Source organism: Garra rufa, chromosome 20 (genome assembly GCF_049309525.1).
Source record: "Garra rufa chromosome 20, GarRuf1.0, whole genome shotgun sequence".
Taxonomy (NCBI): Eukaryota; Metazoa; Chordata; class Actinopteri; order Cypriniformes; family Cyprinidae; genus Garra; species Garra rufa.
This window is the reverse complement of record NC_133380.1, coordinates 11699103-11706124: the sequence shown is the minus strand read 5'-3', so window position 1 is coordinate 11706124 and position 7022 is coordinate 11699103.

Here is a 7022-nt window from a genome sequence, read left to right as displayed (position 1 = left end):
TTAAATAATGGACCGAATCATTTGTGCATTTCAAATGATCTCAAATCTGTATCTATCAGTATCCATGCCCAGGATGGCTATAAAAAGAATTTAAAATCATTATCAAAAAATGCTCTGACAAATACATTATACTATAAAATTATTTAAAGGGGTCATGAACTGAGAAACCAAAATACCCTTGATCTTCTGACATATAAGAGGTCATTGTACTATATATATATATATATATATATATATATATATATATATATATATATATATATATATATATATATATATATATATGTCACACTGGAGGAGACTTGCCACCAACTGGACAGGAGTGCAAAGAACAAAGATAACATTCAAAGAATAAACTCAACCTGACCTCATGATGAAAACATACCTCTGGGAACATTTTAGCAAAATGTGAAATATGTTCCACATATCACTGCAGTTTCCAACAGAAATGAACACTAGAGGTGGTAAAACAGCGAGCACTTGTAATTGTTTTCATACACAGTTATTATTACGGCTACATATGTTTCGCTTTCTGGAGGTAACAAGCTTGCTCAGTAGCTCAGTCGGTACAGAATTGGAATTAGGATGTGGAATCCTTGGATACGAATCTCACGATGAAAGGGCTGAGAGATCAAAGCTAAAACAGCATGCTTGCGATTGTTTTTTGCGTCACATTCGTCACATTTTGTTCATGCTATTAGGTAGGTTCCCAGATAGGACACATACATCTGCAAGATGTCTGTTAAAGATCTCCCCAGACAGCACATGTACGTCTGCAAGATGTCTGTTAAAGTTCTCTTGATCTGGAAAGCATCTGATGTGTACAAACGTCTGGTCGACGTCTGTAAGATGTCAGTTTTGCATACATTCTAATTCATAAACATCTTAAAGACATCTAATAGACGTCTATTTGACATCTGATAGTACATCTCGGAGACATCTATTTGATGTCTGTATTTACATCTGCAAGACATCTGCAAGATGTAGTTTGCTCATCTGCAACACGTCTATTTGACGTTTCCTATCAGATGTCAAATAGACATCTGTTAGATGTCTTCAAGATGTTTATGAATTAGAATGTATGTAAAACTGACATCTTACAGACGTCTACCAGACGTTTGTACACATCAGATGCTTTTCAGATCAAGAGAACTTTAACAGACATCTTGCAGATGTACGTGTGCTATCTGGGTCTGGAAAGCATCTGATCTGGCAGACGTCTGTAAGATGTCAGTTTTACACACATTCTAATTCATAAACATCTTAAATAGATCTAATAGACGTCTATTTGACATCTGATAGGAAACGTCCAATAGACATATTGCAGATGAGCAAACTACGTCTTGCAGATGTAAATGAAGATGTCAAAAAGACTTCTCCGAGATGTACGTGTGCTATCAGGGTTTAGGCGTAATGCAGATGGTACGTTATTTTAAAACATCACGGAGCATTGAAGTTATACCACCACTCAACGGACATTTCAAATCAGAACAGCGGTGACATATACAAAACCAACGTCACATAAAACTTACTATATGCACATTCATCTGTTCCTGGTAATTAAAAAAAAAAAAAAAAAACTGCAGTGATATGTACTTATATGTACGCATTTCGTGTCTCACAAAAACATTCCCACATGCAAGTTTTCTTCATGAGACCAGGTTGCATAAAATTACCATTTAATATTATATAAAAAAATATATATATTAGAATATAAAACCATAGTTCTTAAACATTTAAATCAATTTCCTGACTGAAAATAGAAGACATGTTTGTCGCCATATATAAGAATGATCCATCACAAACTTTGAGCAGTGAATATCTGCACGGAATTGTAGGTAAATCAGGCCTTATTTAGAATCAGATGGTATGTTGACTGTAGAATCATACAGTACACTGAAACTATGGCTGAGGGGGAATAATCTAATTCATTTGTGAACTATATTGATTCCGTTGTCAAGATTTTTATTCGTTGTAATTCCCGCTGCTTCTGCATTACCCTTGTCAACTCATGTAAAATCAAATGTAATGAGATTCAAGCCGACGTTTGCTCTCAGAATACGCATGCATATGGTACACGCACCTCCAGGACACGCATTCTCTCCGCCGCTCATTTGAAAACACAGCGACAACATTTGTGGAAAACAAAATTTCATCTCCATAAACAATGAGATTACAGTGAGATCAAAGCCACGGCAGACAGTGCTGGTGGATCAAAAGCAGAACATTTTCTCACACTGCCCTCATCTATAGGCCCCATTCCGGCCAGGTGGGGAATAAAAACGCCTGTGGAAATCTTATTGCTCCGAGGTCAATTTGGAATTCTGCTCAGGCCGGGTTGCATGTAAGTTGCATGGAGGCTGTTGCTGCGCCAGATTTAGAACAATCCGTAGCAACGTCATCCATCAAGACCTCACTGGAGTAAGCCACAGATTCCAGATTGGATCTCGGATTTGTGATTAGCAGACAATCTTGGCCAGAACATTGAAAAAATGACTTTTAAACTTTATCCAGGATTATATTCTTTCTCACACATTCTATCTCTACCTCTCTCCTGGGAAAAAGCCGTGATCGACGGCATCTTGAACAAGCTGAAAAAGTCAACCAAGGATTTGAGATGGCATTCAGAAAGATAAATAATAAAAATAAACGTTCAGGATTTAAAAAAAATAATAATTTGTTTATGACCTGCTTCACATTGATATGAGTCTTAATCTGCGCAAATCTGATTGACTGACCCTATGACCGGATTTACAGTATACCAACGGAGGGATCATAAAATCATTTTTCCAGTTCTTTTAATGAGATTTTTAATTAGTTAAAAAACATCACTGTGAACATGATGGGATGTTTGTTTATGTACACAAAGCATAATAAGTTTTGATAATCACAAAACAGACACCATCTGCCTACACCAAATGAAAGAGAAACATCATCGTATAAGTCTTTTTTTGGCTTTGAATGAGTACAGAAAGGATTGTCAATTCGCTTCTGGAACTACTGGATTACCAAAGCCCTTTATTCTCGTTTTTAAACCCATTGCGGAGATGAATAGAGCACTTCTTGTGCTTTAATGGGAGCAAAACATTTGCTTTTTTGCAGTCCATGGCACCTGAATACTTATGATGCCGATTGTGCCTTATTGCCAGCAGTAACCTCATTTTTTTTTTTTTTTTTACTGAAAAGGAAGGTTACGACCTCATGGCAACTAAGTACACTTGCTATGTTTCCATTTTGAGCAGATTAGCGCCACACTAGTGCAACTCTTGACCTTAATGCTTGACCTTGTGTTGAACAAAACACATTTGTACACCCTACTCTATGTGTGCAGACACTTGTAAATACTCCCACAGACCCCCAAAAAAAACCATGAACAAAAAAAAAAAAAAAAAAATCATGAAAAAAAAACAAAACAGACCTGAATATATGAATGAGATGATGTTTACAATATGCAAACTTTCAAATTGACAATGGGCATACAAATGCAACTCACTCAAAAAGTACATGTTTTATTACGTGTGAAAGGTAAACAGGTTTAAAGCAAGCACATGATAGTAATAGGTCCACAAATTACAGGATGTAGTGCATTCTTGGGAATTATCAATTTTGATCTAAAATAAATGGCTTTCAAAACATGGCTTTCCAAAAAAAAAAAAAAAAAAAAAAAAAAAAAAGTGTTCTCTTGCCTCAACTTGCCCCCAGTGAGGGGTAAGTTGAGCCACATGGAGTTAAACTGTGCCATTGATATTTCTTTAAGTAAAACTGAACATTTTTACCTCATGCTATTTTAAAGGAAGAGAAATTAAATAAAAATGGCTTCTTAAAATTTGTGTTTGAGCCTTGTGATGGGCTGAGGTTTGGATAATAAAATGGATAGATGGATGGAAGACAAGTTTTGTTTAAAGATACAGTACACAACTGTGAAGATATTATTATTATTATTATTATTAATTTCAGAACAAAATAAGGCTCAGATTTAAGAATTAACTTAATCAACCAATGAATAAACTGACCTTACAGAACTGAGCTAATACTACTTAACATTACGCTTATAAATGTTGCAGAGAAATACAATTTCATAAAAACATCAATAGGCAATTTTCATAAACCAGGCCTATTTAAAATTTTCAGAACAAAAATGTTTTAAAAAACTCAAATCACCCCATTTTGCTGCTTGATATTGTGAACTGGTGTGTCTTACCATATTATTTTAATGTATTATCTTAATTATGAACAATGGTTTATAGTGGTTTATAGTGTTTTATCCGGTTGTCCGAGTAAGAACTGAAATATTAAAAACTTTCATTCTAATAAGGTTGAGTGGTAATTATTTGATGAGTAAATTTAAATTAAAGTAATAAAGACATTTCATTGAAGTAATTATTCTTAAATAATAACTAAAACATAAGTGATAAATTACAAGGGATATTAAAAAGATGGCTTTCAAATATAACATTAATGGCTATAATTATTCATTCCATGTAATAATAATAAAGTTTAATAGAGGTATGGTATTGATACTAGTGGCGATACTGGTCTTGATAATATCAATATTGGATTAAAAATAAAACGACAGGAAAGAATTGTTGAAATTGAGCTCGCACAAACTTTGGTGGGAATGTTTTAATTTATGCAGTGACCTAAATTGTCACAGGCGCCGACATTTTACTCTCTCAGCATGACACAATATTAATCAAAACAGCAGAAGATGAGACCTTTTCCTTGTTAAAATAAGTTATAACATAATTAGAAAAAGCTGGTTGGGGGGCGGCTTGGAGAGAGATTATAGCCGATTTTATGAAAACGCACACACATGCACAGTGCGAAAAAGAGAGACCTTTAAATACCCTGTTTATCCTCCATCAGTAATTTGGAGGGGAGCTCTCTGTTCCTAATTGAATTGTTCTGTTTCGCAGAAAAATAGCCACGCCTGGGCAAGCTTACACAGTGCTTTTCAGATTGTGTTTGTATATGCACGCCTGTGGGACTCAATAGTGGAGCTGACCATCTGGAAAAAGAAAAGCTCTTTCAGTGGCGATATTGCTGGAGTTTATGGACTGGCAGGCTGCAAATGAACATTATCTGCAAGCACGTCCCCGTCCAGAGGAGGACTTCTAATAGACAATGTGTTTACCAACAGCGTTCGCTTCGAGCACTCATCTGAAACAAGGACACACACGCTCGTACACTCCCACTGACCTTTTTTGCACCGTTACGCCGATGGAGGTTGGTGGGATTTACAGCCGTTCGCACACATTAAGCTGTTGCACTAAACAAATTAAGATTTAAATTTAAGGTAAAAGGCAGTCACATGTAAAATACACACTCAAACGCTTGCCGACCTTCCAGCGCTTGTGTTTTAATGAGGTGATATGATTAATGGATCCTGATATAGACTCTCTTTCTCTGTTCGTAACACATGCACACTGCGGGCATCGGAGCATGGCTACCTCTGCATTCTTCCATGAGCTGAATCCCAATCTTCCTTCAAGTCCATTTTGAATAGACCTCTCGTTATTTATTCAAAATAATTATGACTGTGCATTTCAAGAAGCTGTAACCTGGCAACCACTACTTCAAGAGGAAAAAAACACCAGCGCTGAGAACAAAAGAGAGAGAAAAATGGCGATTATTAGTAAGGCGAGCATCGCTGACACTATTGCTCATAGTTAAGGTTAGGGATTTGAATAAATTCTCTGACTTAGTGTTAAACTTCTAACTCCACACTGTTTGTGTCACAGATTTGATTAACACTTTAAACTGTGTGACTAGTTGAGGAGAGGTGTGTTGTTATTTTCAGAGTGATAAACTTTACGGTTTTCACCTCACAAATGAGAAAATTGGGTGTAAAATAAGGGAATCAGAGACATACGCTACTGTTCAGAAGTTCGGGGTAGATAAGACTTTTTAATGTTTTTGAAAGAAGTCTAAGTTATGCTTAACAAAGCTGCACTTATTTACTCAAAAATACATATATGTTGTGAAATATTATTACAAGTTTTATATTTTATTATATTTTAACATGTAATTAGAGGTTCAAGCATGTAGCGCTGAAACCCTATTGTAATTGTTAGAATGATCACGGATCAGTGATCTCCACGTAAAACTGATCGCGCAGACCAAACTGTAAGTCATAGGGACTTGAAACTTGGAGGGATGGTAGTACTCACACTGGCTAGAGCGTGACCAAGGCTCACCCCAATCAGCCTGACGGGGACACTACAGCAAACAAAAGTATGAATTCGCTCATAACTCCTAAATCATAAGATGCAGTCTCAAGTGTCTTATGTCGTTGGAATCCTTAGCTCATGATGGACAAAACGATTTAAAACAAAATTTTCGGGTATTTTGCATTTTTTTGAAAAACCTACTTTTGCTAACTAGTCCTAGGTTTTTCACCCACCTGGAACCAAACCAGTGTGAATATCAATAGTTATCAAAAAAAGTTGAACCTTTAACTCACCGTCGCAAAGGGATTCCAAAACATTCGAAAGGGGCATGGCCACTTTTAGTTAAATGTCTATAACTTCTGAACGTAATAAAATATCTTAGCCAAACTCAGAACACTTATGTATGAGCTCAATCTGATGTCACAGGAAAAAAAAAAATGTTGAGCTTGGCCACTTCGGTGGTGCTATTAGGGGGAAAATACATAATGTCTATAACTGCGCAACCATTTGTCCTTTCAACATGAAAATTTGTGTACACTGTCTTGGTCCAAAAGTACCACAAGTGTCTTTAAGAACATTTGCATATCTCCAAAAAACATGTCATCCTTGGTCGGCAAAGTTTGAGCACCTGTTAGGCAAGGTTAACGGACGCCGATTGAAACGAAAACTCGGTGGGCCTGCTCGACTGTGTGTCCCCAAACGATATTCATATCATGCGATAGAACTCCTCATTTCGGACAACTTTGCCTCTAGAACCACTGCTGTCAATCAAATTGTTTGTTAAATGGTTGAAAATATGTTAAAAACCTACTTTTGCAAACTAGTCCTGGAAAAAAAAACTAAACAAAACAA